Below are 19926 nucleotides of genomic sequence, written 5' to 3' on the forward strand. Positions count from 1 at the left end.
GACCTTGCTGTCCCTGCACTAATAAAAATTATTTTGCATTTATATAGTGCTACAAATACTCATGCATCTGAGCACTGCTTATTACCCACAGTGTGTGGTGCTCATTTATCGACCTCGGAAGGATAAAAGGCTGAGTTTGGCCTTGCCGGCATTCGAACCTGTGTTGGCAGGCTCTGCATAGATGTCAAAGCAAGCGCTCTACTCGCTGTGCTATCTTGCCCTATAAGTACTAGCAGAGTTTCCCTACCTAAACTCAAATCTAAGGGTCTGTCGGTGTCACAATGTCCAAAGCAAAACCTTCCTGTGTCCAAAGTACTTTTCTGACCCTCACATTTTAAACTAAGGAATTCTACAGTGAAAAGGATGTGTTATTTCCAAGAAAATAAGTTTCTCAAGGATAGATTTCCTGCCTCTGGATGGTTCTTCCATTCCCCTGGATTCTTTATCACTCTCTTGTGTTATAAATAACAGTTCTTGACTTTCATTTGGGTCAACAACAAAAGTTATCTTTCAGCTGATTGTCTTACTTTTATGTGTGCTCGAAATACCTGATGTACTCTCCTGCCAGGATTTTTGAATCTCCAATCTCGTAGCCCAACACAGCCTTGAGGCTAACTCTTGTATTCTGTTCACTTTCCACTTGCCTGGTGTGTTCCCCTATCAGGACTTCCTTTAAACTCTTGGAGCTGCCTGGTATACTCTCCTGCTAGTCCTTCTGGATTCACAATCTTACAATTGTCTGGTACACTCTCCTGCCAGTGCTTCTTGAAAATACACACTTGTAATTGCCTGGAGTTCTCTTTTACCAGGGCCTTTTGTAATCCTGCACTTTGAACTGCCTAGTATACTCTCCTGCCAGGGTTTCTCTTGAATGTACAAACTTACAGCTGCCTGGAATATTCTCCTGCCAGGGCTTTTTGGGTGTGAGCTCCTGATCACTCTACCACATTGGATGGGTTTGTTTTGTAGCCTACTTGGCTAAAATACTTGGTTTCTTATATATTGGCATTTCAGTCTCTCTCTCATATATTCATAACATACATCAGTTCCACCCCGCCAGCCAGGTGGCAAGGGCAGGAGCCCCCACCAACCCGCACCGAAGGATTTTCTTTGGAGAAGCGACGGACTTGATCCACGCTGAGGAATGCAGCGCCTACTGCCACGAGCGGCCATCGATGCCCCTTTCATTCCTATTTATCTTATGCTATGAATTGCACACAATTTGCGTACTTTTAGCCCATCCTGCAGCCCCCTTTTTCACCCATCTGCAGCCTGGGTCATGTGCATGCTCCTGCATTAGCACCGACATTTGATTTCCAAAAACAAATGGTCGGGCGCTATGCGGTGCCACAACGAGGTTGGGCATCCCCAAGGTTGCTGAGCAACTGTTTGTTTAAATCGACGAGCATCCGCCAGCAGGCGGAAGAGCCGGCCTATCTAAGGCCCTGTTTGCCCCAGAAGTGGCATCAGTTCCAACCAGCCAGCCAGGTGGCAAGGGCAGGAGCCCCCACCAACCTGCACTGAAGGATTTCATTTGGAGAAGCACCGGACTCAATCCGCGCTGAGGAGTGCAGCGCCTACGGCCACGAGAGGTGATCAATGCCCCTTTCATTCCTATTTATCTTATGCCACGAATTACACACAATTTGTGTACTTTTAGCCCATCCTGCAGCTCCCTTTTTCACCCATCTGCAGCCCGGGTCATCTGCATCAGCGCCGACATTTGATTTCCAAAAATTAAATGTAGGGTGCGATGTGGCACCAGAACGAGGCTGGGCGTTCCCAAGGTTGCTAAGCAACCGTTTGTTTAAATCGATGAGCATCCGCCGGCAGGCGGAAGAGTCGGCCTATCTAAGGCCATCTAATGCCCTGTTTGCCCCTGTTCGCTCCATGGAGCTCCTAATGAAACCGATTGCGGCCTCCGGTTTCACGCTGCGTGCAACCTTAGAGTCATCCTCACTAACGGAGCGTGGACAAGCATAACACTATTGACACATGCGTGAGTACATCTGACTATGCTATTGCTGCCAATTTGACTTGCTACAGATTTTAATGCTCACTTGCCGTTTGACTCACATGTTGTTCCTTATTATCCAACTGTTTATGACCATATCGCTTATGCTAGTCATTGAAGTCAAATACGTACTTGCTTATACGGGTTAGCCCTGCTAGGTGCTGCTATTGTCTCCTGTATCAACCTCTGAGTCAGGTGGCGTACCTTATTAGTATTAAAAAAACACTATACCCTGTACTTACACATTGTGCCTGACTGCTTATCTAATGAACCTTTCTCATGTATTGCCTGGCCAACTAGCCCATTGAGCATTGCTGCAAACCCTGTGATTTTTTTATAATGTATTGCCCAGTGAACTAGCCCATTGAGTATTGCTGCATACCCTGTGGTTATTTATAATGTATTGCCCAGTGAACTAGCCCATTGAGTATTGCTGCATACCCTGTGATTATTTTCATGCATTGCTTGGTGAACTAGCCCATTGAGCATTGCTGCATACCCTGCGAATATCTGATACGCACTGTACGTCAGCAAATCATTACGTTTAACTAGGCACCCTGCACACTTCTACCCTAGTCTAGAATTATCCCACAGTACCAACCCAACTCCCTAACATTAGCTCTCTGGTCACTTCCCGAGATATGGACACTGTTTTAGATTACAATGCTTGTCATCATCCTCTATCTAACTGCTCCCTGGAATATAACGTCCTTAGCGAGCCCATCACTACAATATATGACCATAAAAAGGCTGAATAGCAATGCTAGACTGTCCACTACCACCCCATGTATGGAATGTCTCCTAGGAAAGTCACTCACTCCTAATTACATGCCCACCCTCCCTAGAACCAACATCCCATTCAAACCTTACGTATAGGAATACTAAACTACGATACCCAAAATATTCGAACTGCCTGCCAGATACCACACTGCATGTGCCTATCATAGGAATAAACATGAGACTACCTCCACTAAAACAAATTGCTCCCTACCAAGCACCACCACTAATCACAACCTCAGAATAGACAAACACAACAAACTACCAATTACTGCAGCTGAACGCAGTAGTCCGGCCCCATCTACTCGACTAACAACAAGCGGGTGGCCCAGCATGCTAACAACGGGCCCTATAGGGGCTCAAATGGGAATGGGGATGGTGCAGGTCCAGGTTCCCTGAATGGGGAAATACTGGGTCCTCCAAGGTCGGAATGGCCCGGTATTTCCCCATTCAGGGACCACGGACCCAGACCCGAGTTTGGAAGCAGCCATGCCCTTATTAAGGCTGCCTCCAAACTCGTAATGAGGCCCAATGACTTCTTAGCTATCACTGAAACCTGGCTACACCAAGCAGTTGGCCCTGCCCTGATGCTTGCTGTGCCAGCCAACTATACCATCCTCATAGCTATCATAGCTAAAACTAACTTGTCAATGAGAATAGCGGCACCCCTGCACGCCAAATCTTGTGAGTCCTTAACAGTCAAGCTATCAACATACACCATATTTATAGGCCACCAGGCCCCATTGGCTTCTTTGAAGAGGACATATCTATGATCCTCTCGGATAACCTAAAAAACACATCACAAGCCCTCTTACTAGGAGACTTGAACATGGGCTTCAATGATCATAAAGATGTACAAGCCACAAACATAGCCAACGTCCTCTCGGAGTTCGGCTTTACCCAAAAAGTGACACAGCCGATCCAAGAAGAGCAGAACACTCAACTGGGTGTCTGACTATAATCGCAATACCACTATCACCACCATCAGTCGACAGTTATGGACAGACCATGCTCTTACAGCCTTCACTATAGATGCTAAAATCCACCTTACCCAAAACAACCCTTTAGCACCTCCCACGCTAACAAGGAATAAAAAGAATATAACTACTGACAAACTACTACTGCTAATACTCCCAACCTTAAACTCGTGGCCAGACACATTAGATCCACCCACCCTAGTTAATGAACAGCCATGGCCAATGCCCTTGACTCTACCACCCCATTAAAAATGAGGAACAGTAAACCTAGAGCACACCTAAATGCCTGGTTAACCTCATACCTAAAATCTCTAAAGAAAGAAAAATGCAGGTGTGAATCCACTTGGAGGCTATTACCATCTGAGGCCAATAAAAGTATCCTTATTACTACCTCCACAAAATACAAAACCGAAATACGGTGAGCCAAAAAGGAAAGTTTCGACAACAGAATATTGCAAGCTAACTCAGGCACCAAGGAGCTCTTCAATACTAAAGGAACTGGAAAATCCTATCCCGGTACCCGAAAACTGTGTCAAAAATAAAACGTGGTGCTCTAACATGCAGAAGGCACTCAGTGACAAAATTGACACCCTCCAAGTAAAAATTGATAAGAAAAACTAAACATACCACCTGCTACCTTCCAAATCGACAAATGACACACTGCTGCCAAACCAGAAGAGAGATTCAACTTCACTAAAGTATCCATACTGGAGGTTGAAAAAATAATATGATTGCTTAAACCATCAAATTGTCGAGGCGATAATTGCCCCACCCAAATAATAAAAGTAGCTGCAAGCGAGGTATCTCCCTTTATTTCTAAACTTATCAATGCTTCATTCACCTCAGGTATCATACCGAGCAATTTTAAGGAATCCTGGGTCCTCCCTCTCCTTAAGAAGCAATCGTTGTACCCGGCTATATCCACAAATTATAGGCCAATCACCACAGTGCCATTCCTACTAAAGATACTAGTTAGAGTAGCCTATTTACAGATTCAGAAATTCCTGGAGATGAACCAACTCCTTGGCACCCAGCACTCAGGTTTCAGACCACAGCACGGCACTGAAACAGCACTTATTGATCTTAAGACCCAGGTCGATGAGCTTAGAGACCAGGGAAAAACTGCCTTACTACTCCTCCTTGATCTCTCAGCAGCGTTTGACCTGGTGGACCACAAGGTACTCTGCAACCACTTAGAGTCAGCAGCGCATTTCTCACCTCAAGCCATAGCACGGATCAAATAATTTTTAAGTGGGAGAACTATGAGGGTCTTCTCCACATCAGCAGCTGCAGACCCCACTCACATCACGTGTGGCGTGCCCCAGGGATCTTTGTCTCCCCTACCATGTATAACATTTTTACCAAGCCCCTGTTTAATGATTTGGGCCATCTAGGGGTCACCGACACTAACTATGCAGATGACACGCAGATTCTCGTCCAGCTTTCTGGGGATTACAATCAGGATTTGGCCTTGGTGAATAGGATATACCTCATCATCCAGGCATGGATGACACTCCATAGCCTATGCCTCAATGATGACAAAATGGAACTCATCATTCTGGGGACTACATCTAACATTAAGAAACTCAGCCATGACTACACTTCCTTTGACATAGATGGCCACATAATCAATGTTGCGAAGGAGGTAAAAACACTAGGTTTTTACCTCCATTCCAGCCTTACCCTGGCAAAACAAGTGAACGCTTTGGCATCCTCCACAGCCTATACATGTAAGTTGATTAGATCAGCGAAACCATATCTATCCACATTCAGTTGCACCACTTTGGCAAGAGCACTTGTGCTGTCCAAACTGGATTACTGCAAAGCCCTCTATTTGGGATCTAATAAATACAATATGAAGAAAATTCAAATACTTCAAAATAACGCCCTAAATTCAGCCCTAGGAATGACAAAAAGAGAACACATATCAACGACTAGAAGACAATCTAACTGGCTCTCAACTACTGACAAAATCAAACAAAAAACTGCCTCCCTAACTTTCAAGTGCCTCAACAATGCAGCACCCAGCTACCTGACAGAGAGCTTCAAAAGAAGAGTCACGTCCAGACCTACCCGAGCGGCTTACACAAACTGCTTATCAGTTCCCCCTTTCAAAATGACGACAATCGGTGGGAATAGCTTCACTGTCAAAGCTGCCCATCTGTGGAATTCCCTCCCACCCACCTTAAGGACTTACCAATCCTACCTACACTTTAGATTAAATATCAACTGGCTTAAAGAAAATGATCTGTAGTTCTAGCATAACCTGCTATTCCTTGTATCAGACCTCTGTAACCCAGACTGGATCCTTCATTTGCAATTGTGCAACCATACTTGTAATTTAACATTATCACACCCTGTATTGTTGTATTGCCCATGTAACTATGTAACTATATAACACTGTAACTACCTAACTATGTAACATTGTAAGTATGCAAGCTTAAAGTATAATTGTTCTTGCGCCCTGATACCACGGACAAACTTGAAAATCTCTCCCTTTTGGAAACTACCCTTTCTGTCTTTCTCTCGCTGGTTGTAGAAACCATTTTTACATTTAGTTTGGCTTACTCACCGACAAACCCTAATGTTCCCTCTGTCCCTTCGTGGACTCACCGGTACTTGATGACATTTGTCTTTGTTTCTACGGTCTGCCGGAGATAGTCTCCTGTGATGGTCTCCTGCTGTCTTCCGCTTCACAACGGTTCTACCACCGGTTTCCTGCTACTTTAGGCTTCTGCTACGCTCGTCTGCTTTGCATGGACCCCCAGTGAGCAAAGTGCTGTTCTCTGGTCCCGGCGAACGCCCAGGAGCTCTATGTTTGCTTCTGGCGTTCCCGCCATGGGTCACGTGCTTCAGCAACCTTCTCCCATTCAGACTGGCTGGGTCATCTCTGTCACTCAAGTGCAGGTTGTCTTCTATGAATGTATGTGGGGTGCAGTACCCTTCTTGACACCTCTGATAGCAGAACAATGATTTCACTTGCAAACACGTATTTGTTGCTGTAACAGCATCTGCAACTCTGTCACAGGAACCATATTTGTTTTATTCATATCGTTGCTATGGAAGCCGACACTCTCTATAGAGCAATCTTGAAGTCAAACTCAAATCCACTCTTTTAGAAATTGACAGGTAGTATCTAGTTATGTCTGCTTTTCTCTCAGCAGAGACATTTCCAGTTTACCTATCACTGAGGAGCATTATAGATGCTCCTCTCACACAGACATGCGCTGTTTGGGTGGTATGCCCCCCTCCCCTTTTTTGTGTTAACAAACATTGCTTGGGCATAACTCAGTTCAGTTTTAATAACTGATAAGCACCCCAATAACCCCCCAATTTGTGCTTAATTGTTACTAGATCAACCACCACTTCCATGTCACCTCCCTGTTTACGGTCCTGGCTTTATACCCCACAGGCCCATCCTTACTATTCTCCTTGATAGGTAACAACTGTCTTATGCCTAAATGGACCAGTCATAAACATTCTGTCCTCTCCCTTTGTCTTTCTTCCTACACTATCTCGACATTCTGCCACAAGCTTGTGCGTCCTCCCCTCTCAGACTCAACCTGGTCTGTTGACAGGTTCCTTTCCTCCTTACTACAAATCTCTCTGTGCTTTTCTGACCCTCCCTCCTCCTCCTTAGATGTCCTTCCTTCCTTCTTGGGGTTCTCTGACCACTTCTACAGAATACCTTTCTCTCTCTCTCTCTCTCTCTCTCTCTCTCTCTCTCTCTCTCTCTCTCTCTCTCTCTCTCTCTCTCTCTCTCTCTCTCTCTCTCTCTCCTCTCTCTCTCTCTCTGTCTCTCTCTCTCTCTCTCTCTCTCTCTATCTGTCTTTGACTTTTCCAACCACCTCTGTGTGCATCCTTAAACCCTTCTTATTATCTATTGCATCCTACTGTCTCTCTCTGTCTCTTTTTTTATTTAACCTCCTCCTTAATATTGCTTCCTACCTCCTTTTCCGGTCTGTCTCCCATCTACTACTTACTCATGTTCCTCTTGAAAACTGTCCACTCTTCTCCCACCTCCACTCTGCTTTTCTCTCCCCCCTCCCCCCTCCCATCAGCTCCTCCAACCACCTCTCTAACACCTTCCTTCACCTCCTCTCCTCTCTTCCTCCTTTCTTAAACTCTCTTCCACTGCCTCTTTCAAATTCCTCTCACCTCTCTACCGCTCACCCTAATAGCAGCTGCCTTTATTAGGTCCTGGGCATATCCCAGGGGCCGTCTAATGTAGAAGCGTTTGCACCTGTGTGTGGTAATGAGTGTGGTGCGCTAGTGATCGGGCACGTGACTGACCTGTGCATAATCTATTAATGGCTCATGGGCCATTTTGGATTTCCTATGCAGGTTCATCCCTCTGTTAAGTGGACTGATCACTTACACATTTTTGCAGAATGACAGCCGATAGGTAGGGATGTCTCCTTACACTTCTGCTTAGTCAACCATAGGATCATGCACATCATTAAGGTTTCTGTTGTATTTCTTGATATGTGCATGAGGGGGGAACCATAACTAACCATAACTAACAGGGTCAACAAGGCAGTAGCTACTTTTTAACATGCTGACTTCTTGAAAACTCTTTTTATTGAATTTTACAAGTTTTAACAACAAGTCAACAGTAAAAGAAAGATTGTGGCAGGAAAGGACAATTGAGGTTTTGGCGCACTTGACAAAGGGTAAGATGTTTGACCGGCAGCAAATAGGAGCAGTGTGTGAACACCCTGCCTACAGTGTGCACATAAATAGAATATGATGAGGGTTGTTTTGCTCCCAAGAATTGCGCACACAACCAAAAAATTAAAGTGCTCAGTTGGGCGTAGTTTAATGCAATTCAAACAACAGCCGACACGTGTTTCGAGCAAGAGCTCTTCTTCCAAGGTTGCAAAATTATGAACATATTTTGTACATTTTTGACAATCAAAGTGTTAGGATGAGCAACAATTGGACATGAGACAGAACCAAAGACCATACAGTAAGCATGAGGGTGGCATATAAATTAAACGTCACAAAATTTCCCAACAAGATATGACAAATTGATTAACATTGCAGAGTATAATAATATAACATGGCACAATAAAATTAGACATGAAAGGATATATAGTCCATTGATCATATAGTCTGTTTACCCAAATTAACCTGCATCTATTCTTACCTTTATATATGGTAGGTAGATATTAAATAAATTTGCAATTGCGGCTCCGCTGTAAGCGGAAGAGAACTATGTTAGCCGCTTAGCGTATGAAGAATTAAATAGCACATGAGAGAGGATACTATATAAATTGTAAAAGCATACCTATATAAACGCATGTGCGTATCCAAACGTAGCTGTCAACTTCCGGGTGAAGTACCCAATGTCTTATCTGGGCGTACCTCGGTCTTTCCTTCTCTTGTATTGCAAAAACACACTTACATTCCTCAGACGACAGCAATTCCCCTCCACGAAACATGTCACATAGCTTCCTACACCCGCCCTCCTGCCAGTTCGCACAAGCCCCCCTCTCCAGGCCTGGGGAAAAGTCTCCATTACCAAAGAGTGGAGTAAATGGGGACAGGAACAAAGTGATTCCTTTAGATCTTACCATGCTATCCCAGATATCTGCCATTAATTTACTTATAGTGCTTTCATAGAGGTGTCCAGGTCTATGCTCTCTAGGGAGCCAAAGCACTTCCGAAAGGCTGCGGTGGGCCACCGCCCTGTCCATTCTCACCCAGAGTTTCTCTCGCTGACTTTCCTCCCCCTTCAACCATTCCCTAATAATTTGTAGCTGAGTTGTCTCATAATACCGCTGAAAGTTTGGTAAAGCCAGGCCTCCCTCCCTTTTGGATGCCCTCAGTAAACAACCCCTCACCCTTGGTCTCTTCCCCTCCCACACAAATTCTTTCGTCAGAATCCCCAGTTCCTTAAAGAAGCTTGAGGGAACAGGCTGCGTGATAGCCTGGAATAAATACAACAGTCGTGGGAGTGTAACCATCTTCACCGCTGCGATCCGCCCTAGCCAAGATACTCTAAGGCCTCGCCTTCTTTGGTAGTCCCTTTTGATTGCTTTAAGGAGAGGGGGAAAATTCGCTGTGTACCACCCTGCTAGCGTTGCCATGATTTTCACCCCCAACTATCTAATCCCGCCCAGGCTCCACAATAAATGAGTACTTCCCTTTAACTCGTCAAGTTCCATTCCCTAACCGTTAGATTTAGGACCTCTGACTTGTTAGCGTTAACCTTAAGCCCCGAGTCCTCCCCAAACTTTTCCAACAGGGACAAGCTACTTTGAATCGATTCTTTTGGCACCGTCAACATCAGTAACATGTCATCAGCAAAGGCTGCGACCTTCTGTTGTACTCCCCCAAACGGGATGCCCCTTATGTCCGGCTTTTCCCTGATCGCTTGCAGCAATGGTTCCAGATACAGCGCATAAAGGATAGGGGACAGAGGGCAGCCTTGCTTAGTTCCCCTTTGTAGATTGACCCTCCTGGTAGCCGTTCCATTCACCATTATTCTAATTGATGGAGCTTGATAATTGGCCTGGACCATCGTGAGAAATTCCCCCCTAATGCCCATCTTATCCATTACTTGAAAAGCTTTTTTCCGCATCGAGTGACACCAAGACCGCTGGAGTGGAAGTTCTCTGGACTTTTTCAACTAAATGGGCCACCTGCCTGATATTATCTTATCAGTTTGCAGTTTGCAGGCCTTTGACAAAACCCGCTTGGTCGGGGTGTATTAGAGAAGGAAGAATGGCGTCCAACCTGTAAGCTAAAATGTTAGTATATATCTTGGCATCGATATTGAACAAGGCAATGGGGCGATAAACTGATCTCTCTTCTGGGTCTTTATGTGGTTTGAGGATAAGAGTCACCTTTGCTTCCTCCATGGACGAGGTAATTTTACCTGTCTGCCGAAACGTATTCAATAGAGAGGTCAGTTGCGGGGCCAGCTGTGTAATGAAAATTTTATAAAAGGCTGCGGTATAACCGTCAGGGCCCGGGCTTTGTTTACAGGGAGGGCTCTAATCACCCCCCATACTTCCTCCTCCGTGATTTCTCGGTTTAGGGCTTTCCTCGTCTTCCTATCAATTTCCCGTAGCTGAACGGATTGTAAAAACCTATCTTGCGCCTCGCTGAGGGGGTTTTGGGATGCATAAAGGGAGTCATAGAACCCCGCTATAGCCTCCTTCAGTTCCTCCCGCTTTGTAACCCTCTCCCCAGTACCCAATTTTAAGGCCGTAATGGCGTTTTTTGCCCTTTTTCCCCTAAGTAGCCGTGCCAAAAGCGTATCGGCCTTATTCGCCTTTGCGTAATACTTTTGCCTCACAACTAAAAGTGCCCCTTCCGCCTTTTTGGTACGCAAAAGTTCTAACTGGCCCAGGGCTTTCCTGTATTCCTGCGTGGCTATCCGGGATGGGGTCTCACCCGCCGCCTGCCTAGCTGCTTCCACCTCAGCCTCCAATTGAACCTCCAAAGCTTTTAATTGCTTCACGCGAAAAGCGGTCGCAGCAATTAGGTCCCCCTTGATTGTAGCCTTGAAGGCATCCCACCGTACCCCTTCCCCCGTATCCTCCTTCCTATTAATTGCGAAGAAGACCCTGATCTTCTCTTCAATGTCCTCTCGAACTACTGGGTCTCTCAGGACCGCACTTGGAAACTTCCAACCGCATACCCCCCTCTCCCTTCTACCCAGATCCATGGCCATTGAAACTACCTTATGATCGGCTATTCCAATCGGTCCTACCTGCACCTCCCAGATACTTCCCACTAGTCCTACCGAGACCCATATGTAATCTATTCTGGATTGTGATCCGTGAACCCCAGTTAAGAAGGTATAACCCTCCGCCTCCCCTTTTACTTCTCTCCACACATCCCGCAACCCCAGCCTCCTGATCTTTTCTTTCAATTCAGCCGACATCACCGCCCCACCACCTCTCATACTTTTACCATTTCTGTCCCGTTCCCTATCCCATGCGATATTCAGGTCCCCCATCAAGACAATCTGCCCCCAGGATTGTTCTTCTAGTACTTTCAGTTCAAGTAGCAAAAACTGTTCCTGACCAGAGTTGGGGCCATATACCACCCCAATTGTGTAAGGGGCATCCTGATACTTCCCCCTAACTACTAGGTATCTCCCCTCTTTATCTCTCGTGACTGCCTCCACTCTGAAATCAACCATGCTTCTAATGGCTAATGCTACCCCTTTTGTTTTACCGTGTCCTGAAGCGTGTAAAATCTGATCAAAGCCTCTCAGCTTTAATCGTCCCTGGTCTTTGGATATCAAGTGCGTTTCCTGGAGTCCCATAATATCGTGTCTTTCCTTTCTCGCGAAATGCTCCAGCTTCTTCCTCCTTAGTGGAGAGTTCAGCCCTCTCACATTATGCGTTACCCACTTAAGGAGTTAAAGTTTGTGACTTGGATCTTTCTATGAGCAAATGTCTTCTCACCCCCCTCCTCCTTGAATGCCTCGTCCCCCCCTCCCCTTTCCTCTTCCCCCCTCTCCCTCCCTGGAAGGACATCCCCTTCTCGCTTGCTCACCACTCCTAACTCGGTCATCTCTGCCCTTTCCGTACCCAAAATGGTTGCTCCTCCTCAGGCCCGTGGCTTCAGTTCTCCTTCTAGAGGCCCACCACCCCCTTTGCCGCATCATAAGTCAGGAGCCATTGGGTGTTTTACTCCTCTCTTCACTAGGATTTCATTTTTGCTGCCTCATGCCATCTTTGCCACCTTTTCTCCTCTTCTCTCCCATGTCGACCAGCTCCAGGGTTTCAACCTGGTGCACCCCACCACATCTTGTGCTCCCGAGTTCGGCGGGGTTTCCTCCAGCTCAATGCAAAGAATATCGGCCCCTTCCTGTAGGGATGTAACATGCTTCTGAGCTCCCTCCCATTCAAAAAGTAGGGCAAACAGGAATTTCCATTTGTACCGTATGCCCTTCTCGTTCAACACTTTTAACAGTGGCCCATTTGCCTCCTTTTAATTAGTGTGCTACTCGCCAAGTGCTGAAACAGAGCGATCTGCTGTCCTTTAAACATAATGGGCTCACGCTGCCTTGCTGCTCGAAGAACTGCCTCCTTCTGGGCATATCTAGCAAACGCTGCCAGGACGTCTCTAGGTCTCGCCATCTGGCCTTTGACCATCCGACCGGTTCTATGCACCCGGTCCAGCTCAATCTTCTCAGGGTTCCCTTCGTCCAGGATGCCCGCAAAAATGCCTTGGAGTACCTCCTTTAGGTCCCTATCTGGGACCGACTCTGGCAGAGATTTCACTCTGATGTTGATCCTACGGGATCTATTCTCCAAATCTTCCATTTGAACCTCAAGATTCCTTGTAGCCACGTCTAATCTCTCTATGGCTTCGCTGTTAGCTGTGGTTTCTTCCTCTACCTCTTGAAGGCCCTTTTCCAGAGTATCTGTCCTTTCCCCCAATTGGCGCGTTTCTTGTCTCATCTCTCCTAGGGCATCGTTCAAGTCTGTTCTCATTAGTTGAAATTGATCCTGGAAGGTCTTAGCCAAGTTCAGCTGTAAGGCATGGAGCTCCCCCAGAAATTCTTGTCTAGTCATCACAGACTGCTCCTCCACCATCCCCTGATCAGAATCCTCCCCTGACTTCTCTCGGGCCAACCCGGGGCCCTCCCTCGGGGTGTGCACTGGCCAGATTGTAGGGAGTGTTCCAACTGTGTCACTTGCAGCTTGTGTCCCCTTTCCCCCTTTGCTTTTGGATTTGGTGGTCATGCCGCTCAGTTCCCTACTGTTCTCGCGGTAATACCGGCCCCGAAAGGGCAGGTCGCGGGTGAGCTACAGTCCACGGCCCCCCCACTCCACCTGATGGGGCCGGAAGTTAATGCCACCAAAAATCTAAGGAATGAGACACTGCGGAGCTCTTTAGAAGTTGAGGCTACTGAGCTTTGCCACTTCTCCTACTTCCTCAGCCGGGACTTCCCAGGACACGCCAGTCGTTACTTTTCCCCTTAACGGTATGTCGCTATCCCCTTATGAAGGTCCTCCCAGCGCTCTCTGGGGATATTCCGCTCCCCTGCACGTCTCCTGTCGAGGCCTCGTCTACTCCAACGGGGTGCCGGGGGCGCCGTTCAGGCCCATCCCCCATTCCCCCTCAGGGCTGCCCTACACAGCCGACCGTGATCCGTTGCTTCCGCGGGCGGTCCTTGCTCTCTCCTCCAGCCGCCGCAGAACCCTCTGATGCTCCTGCTTCTCGGAGCGGGGACTAGCTAGGGGGCACCGCTTGGTCTCCGCACATTCTCCGAGCCGGCCTCCGGGCAGTCTCTGGTAGGCAGTCTCTCCCTCCTAACCAGCTTCCCCTGTGCTACAGCCACTTACTTGGTATGGCGATGCTGGATAATACAAAGCATTTGACCTCACAGCTACGGAAATTTGCCTAACCCGGGGGACGGGCGCCTCTCCGCAGCCCCTTCACCGACCCCTCCGCGGCCGCTTAGTCCTCTCAGTGCTCCGCCGCTCCTATTCTTCCCCTCCTCCCCTCTGTGCACCCTGGTCCGACCCGGATCCACGCTGTAGTCTCGCAGCCCCTCAGCCCCTCTGTGCGCCCTTCCTCTTTCTCCACAGGGGGGAGCGGGCCGCGAGATTGTTTGTGCGTCGCACTCCCCACAACAGTTCACCTCCCGAGCTCCATGGGGCACACGGTGCAATCTTTGCCTGCTGTCCTTGCTCCGGGGAGCCTCCCGGCCCCTCACTGTGCCGCCCCTCGCCACCACGGCTCCTCCTCACAGGCTCCTTCCATCGGCCGCACACGCGGCTCCTGCTTCCTTCACTGCGGCACCAGACTCGAGGTGCTGCACGACTTGTCAGCCCGCACCAGTTCGCTCTCTGCTTCCACCCCACTCACCGGGGTCTTCCTGACCGCAGTGGACACCTGTTGATGGGGCGGTGGGCACCACTCAGCAACCGGGTCCGGAAAGCACCGTCGACATGTCTACTCAGTGCCGGCGGCCATTTTGGAATCGCTGAATTCTTAAAGAGGCAGGAGAATCGGAAGTGTAACGACTGTGACAGGTCTTTGCCTTAGACCTGGGCCAAGGTGGGGTAGTGTAGGGTATGCCTGGTGTACCTCCTCTGGGCCTAGCAGCACAGTGTCGGTGGTGGGTGGCAGGAGATGCCCTCGTGTCATCCACATCCATGATTCCTTGGAAACAGGTAGGGGTCCCAGTCACAGTAAATATTACCACCATTCCAGTGTTATACCAGAATAGGAACATAGTTTGGAATGACTAGCAAATTTCTCCAAAACTTGGATTGCCACTTTATCAAGACAGTTTCTACACTTTGAATGAGCTGAGCCCTAGTGTCAATATCCACATAAATGTTTCCAGGTAAGCTCAGATCAATGGAACAAGAGATCTTCCTCCGTAGGTGTGATAAATATGCATATAAATTCATGACCACATGATTAGTCTTCTTATAGTAACACTTGACAATTATATTATTTCTTTCAGTTTGGGAAAAAACAAAACTAACCTCATTTATAGAGTTATCTGAAGCGTATTGGCTTCTATATATTATTCCAATACTTCTTTTTGTCGCTGGAGGCCAACCAGATTACATGTAAAAACAAGAGTATCCTCTGCATGTAGCAGACCAATGAATTTCAGTCTTGGATCTTTTCAGGGTTCTATGTTGTTACATCGTCAGGTATTCTTGGCCGAAAAAACTCATCAAATGTTCTTTTTTTAAATATTTGGGTGGGGGGAGGTTCCCCCATCCCTGTCACTATTATCTAGTGCCTATTCCCCACACTCCCAACCCCTTCTATCTCCTTACCCCTCCACCCTATATTGTCCTTCAGCTGAAAAACTATGAAAAAATACCTGGTGATATAACAACATCATATCCTTTTGAGAACAATAGAATTTACCTTTCACAAAAAACCTGGACGATGATGCTGTCAGATAGCCCACATCGTTGTGTGGACGGGCCGCCATTGCGGCTCTAGGACACGACGTCCAGGACGTGACGTCAGGGGAAGGGGAGGGACGGGGGAAGGTTGCAGCAGTTGCTGCCTGCATGTTAATAAAGAAGGTTGTTGGCACATCAGGCTCCTGAATATTATTTGGTGCGTTGGCCCCGGCGCAGGCGAACCCCCGAAGGGAAGTGTCCCACTACCACCGTGCCGAGGTCTGCAGCCGAGCAGTGTAGCGCGTCGGCGTGCCTTCGGGCACGGCCCCAGCAGGAAGAGCTTGGAGCCGCCTCTCGAGAGACAGCGGACCCTGGGTAAGCAGTGTGGGCCATAAAAGACAATACCGCAGCCACCCAACACAGTCCCACATTAACACTCCATGTGAATGATACCCTGCTAAAATTTCATATAGACACCGGAGCGACGTTTAATATCCTCAGCGAACAAGCGTATGAATCATTGACACTGCAGCCCAAGATCAAGAAAGCCGCAGTAGACATTTATCCCTACGGCTCCACGACCCCTCTGCCGTGCAAAGGCATGATCACAGCCTGGTGCACTCATAAGGGAACACACGGTGAAAGTCCCCCTACACATTCTGAATACTGAAGTTAACAGCGGATGCATCTTAAGCTTCCGGACTGCTCTAGACATGGGACTGGTGCATGTCTTATACCAGCTGATGGCATATAAATACTTTGCTAAACCCGACGCCATCGAACAATCATTCCCAAAGCTATTCACTGGCCTAGGCAAGTTGAAAAACAGGAAGGTACACCTTCACATAAATCCTCACATCAAACCGGTTGCCCAGCATTATCGAGGGATTCCGTTCAATATTCAGAGGCAGGTGGAAGAGGAACTGGATAAACTCATCAAAATGAACGTCATTGAACCCGTGTCGGGTCCCACACCATGGGTATCACCCATCGTCCCTGTCCCCAAGAAGTCACCGGATGGGTCCATACGCCTGTGTGTGGACATGCGCAGAGCCAACATAGCCATCAAAAGAGAAAGACACCAGGCACCCAGGATCACTGACATGATCCATCTCCTGCTCGGTGCAAGAATCTTCTCAAAGCTAGACCTTACAAAAGGCTATCACCAGATCGAAATTGCGCCGGAATCCCGATATATTACTACGTTTGTTACCCACCTCTGTCTTTTTCAGCATAAAAGACTCAATTTTGGCATCTCCTCCGCTGATGAAATTTTTCAAGAAAAGATTTACAAGGTGATAAGACATGTCCCAAACTGCTTGAACTATTCAGATGATGTTTTAGTGTACGGCAAGTCACAAGAGGAACACAACTTGGCACTCCACAGAGTGTGTCAGGCACTGGATGAAGCAGGACTAACGTTGAACAAATCGAAGTGCGAGTTCTCGAAAGGATCTCTGAGATTCTTTGGCCACATTTTCTCGGACAAAGGAATGAGACCAGATCCGCAAAAAGTCAAAGCCCTCAATTCAGCCACTCCCCCCGTGAACACCACGGACTTGAGATAATTTCTGGGCCTAGCCAGTTACTGTTCCAGATACTTGAAAGACTACGCCACCGTCAGTAACCCGCTACGCCTCCTCACACGCAAGGACACACCATTCGTCTGGTCAAAAGAGTGCCAAGAGGCTTTTGAGGCAATACGAGAAGCCATATCACAAGCTGAAGACATGGCATACTTCGATGCCAGCCGCAACACCAAACTGATCGTGGATGCCAGCCCGGTAGGACTCGGCGCCATACTGACACAAAAAGACCCTAAAGAACCATGGAACAGGCATACTCACAGGTGGAAAAAGAAAGCCTGGCGGTAGTCTGGGCCTGTGAATATTTCCATCTCTTTCTGTTCGGCAAGGAATTCACTATTATCACCGACCACCAGGCACTGCTCACCATATATGGAAGCCCGAAAGCCAGAATGCCGCTGAGAATAGCGAGATGGGGTCTGCGCTTACAGGACTACAGATTCACAATTTTACACCGACCGGGGAAAGAGGAGAACCCCGCAGATTACCTCTCCCGCCATCCAGTAACCACGACCGCGTCCCAGCCATCCATAGCGGATGCATGCATTAACTACATCACACATCATCTACAACCACTGCCAGTCGGATGGACAGAGCTGTCGGTGCAGTCGGAGCTGGACCCAGCACTACGTATTGCAAGGCACTGCTTGCAAACCGACAAGACGACCCTCATGAGACAACAGGCCAGAGGAGAATCAGAGACAACACAGGAGGATGTCAAGTGGCTTGACCAAGTCCGGGAAGAACTAACAGTGGTAGAGACCAACATATTATTAAAGGGCTGCAAAGTCGTCATCCCGAGAATCCTCCGGGACAGGATAGTACACCTGGCCCACGAAGGACACCGAGGCGTGGTCGCCACGAAGCGCCTCCTTCGCCAAAAAGTGTGGTTCCCGCAGCTCGACCGACTGGTAGAAACCATCGCAGGGAGCTGCCACATCTGTGCCCAAGTGGCGCCACTGCCACATCCAAACCCCTTACAGATGTCACTGTTGCCGCACAAAGTGTGGGAGGAGTTAGCAGTAGATTTGTTTGGACCACTGAACAATGGGACACACGTGGTCGTACTCATGGATGAACATTCGAGAGACTCGGACGCCCAGATCGTGGAAAGCAGCGCAACATCAAGCGGCATCCCAGCACTCGACAGAATGCTCTCAGTTTATGGCATTACCAAGGTCATAAAGTCGGATAACGGTCCTACATTCATAAGCCATGACTTCCAGAAGTTTGCAAATTACATGGGGTTCCAACATCGACGAATAACCCCCCGATGGCCCCAGGCCAATGGCATGGTCGAAAGGTTTATGGCCAATATCAAGAGAACACTACAAATTGCCCATGTTCAAAACAAGCCATTCGAGCAGGCCCTCAACCCACTGCTCAGGGAATATAGGCACACGCCTCATAGCATGACGGGAGTATGCCCCGCAGACTTGCTGTTCAGGAGGCCGATCACCACGAGGTTACCAGAAGACCCAAGGCCGCAAGAACTGTCGCCCCTGGAACAAGAGGCGAAGGCAAACGATACCGCAAGGAAGGCAAAGACAAAGGAAGTCACTGACAGGAAAAGAAGAGCTCGTGAAAACATAATGCAACCTGGTGACGAAGTATGGCTCAGGCAATCCAAGAACCGGAAGGAGGAAGCCACCTTTGCATCCACCCCTCTCATCATAACTCATAAGAAAGGCACCATGGTCACTGCACAAAGGAGTGACTGCTCGGCAGTGACCAGGAACAGCTCGCATTTCAAACGTGTCATACCGACTCAAGGAGGCCAGTGGGCAATGGACAGAGACAGCGAGGATGACAGACTACAAGAAGCAGTTTACCAAGGAGACAGGGAAGAGTCAGGAGGGGAAGCAAGCACTCCACCACCCGCAGCAGAGAGACTAACCCCAAGCAAGGCGAGGCGTCCCCAGAGGAGCCGCATGAAACCACTTCGCCTCATAGAGGAAATGGGGTGAGGAAAAATCATGGGACTCGCATGCTAAAAAGGGGGGAGATGTCAGATAGCCCACATCGTTGTGTGGGCGGGCCGCCGTTGCGGCCCCAGGACATGACGTCCAGGACGTGACATCAGGGGAAGGGGAGGGACGGGGGAAGGTTGCGGCAGTTGCCACCTGCATGTCAATAAAGAAGGTTGTTGGCACATCAGGCTCCTGCGCATTATTTGGTGTGTTGGCCCCGGCGCAGGCAAACCCCGAAGGGGGAACAAAAAGATGTAGCAACAGACCAAACAAAAGTAGTCCTTGAACACCTCCCCACTCCCAGTCAGCCTCCCTTAGCATTTGACCATTCGCACCCTACACGTCATTCATCACCTATCTTGGACAGCCCTGTTGCTAGTAGGGTCACAGCCCACCACTGAGCAATAGTCGCCATTATAGACTGTAATGCTAGGGACTCCAGACATAGAGCCCTTTCTCTCTGTGCATAGAGACACTGCACCCCACTGATGATGCCGAAACAAGGCAGTAACACATGTATGAGTTCGCTGTTGCTGCTCCTTGGTTGAGATGTGGATTGCTTATCATTTTTTCCGTGCCCATTTGCCCTTGTGGGTGGGACCAGACTGATATGCAAATCGGTGTTTTTCCTCTGGTAAGTTACAATGAGCTCAAATGTGGTTGTAGACCCATGTGAGGGGATGCCATACTGCAAAACAGGTTATTTGGGAATGTTCATTCTCAGGAGATGCACTCTTACATTGTTGACAAATA

General features: G+C 48.1%; 1 protein-coding gene across 4 annotated transcripts in view; it reads right to left on the reverse strand.

The window, feature by feature from the left end:
* The window catches only part of LOC138492611 (solute carrier family 2, facilitated glucose transporter member 11-like), a 419436-nt gene that overhangs the window by 73974 nt on the left and 325536 nt on the right, over positions 1–19926 (reverse strand). The gene's annotated exons all lie outside the window — the stretch shown is intronic.

The sequence above is a fragment of the Ambystoma mexicanum genome, chromosome 10 (assembly GCF_040938575.1).
Source record: "Ambystoma mexicanum isolate Mex_15411 chromosome 10, UKY_AmexF1_1, whole genome shotgun sequence".
NCBI classification, from domain to species: Eukaryota; Metazoa; Chordata; class Amphibia; order Caudata; family Ambystomatidae; genus Ambystoma; species Ambystoma mexicanum.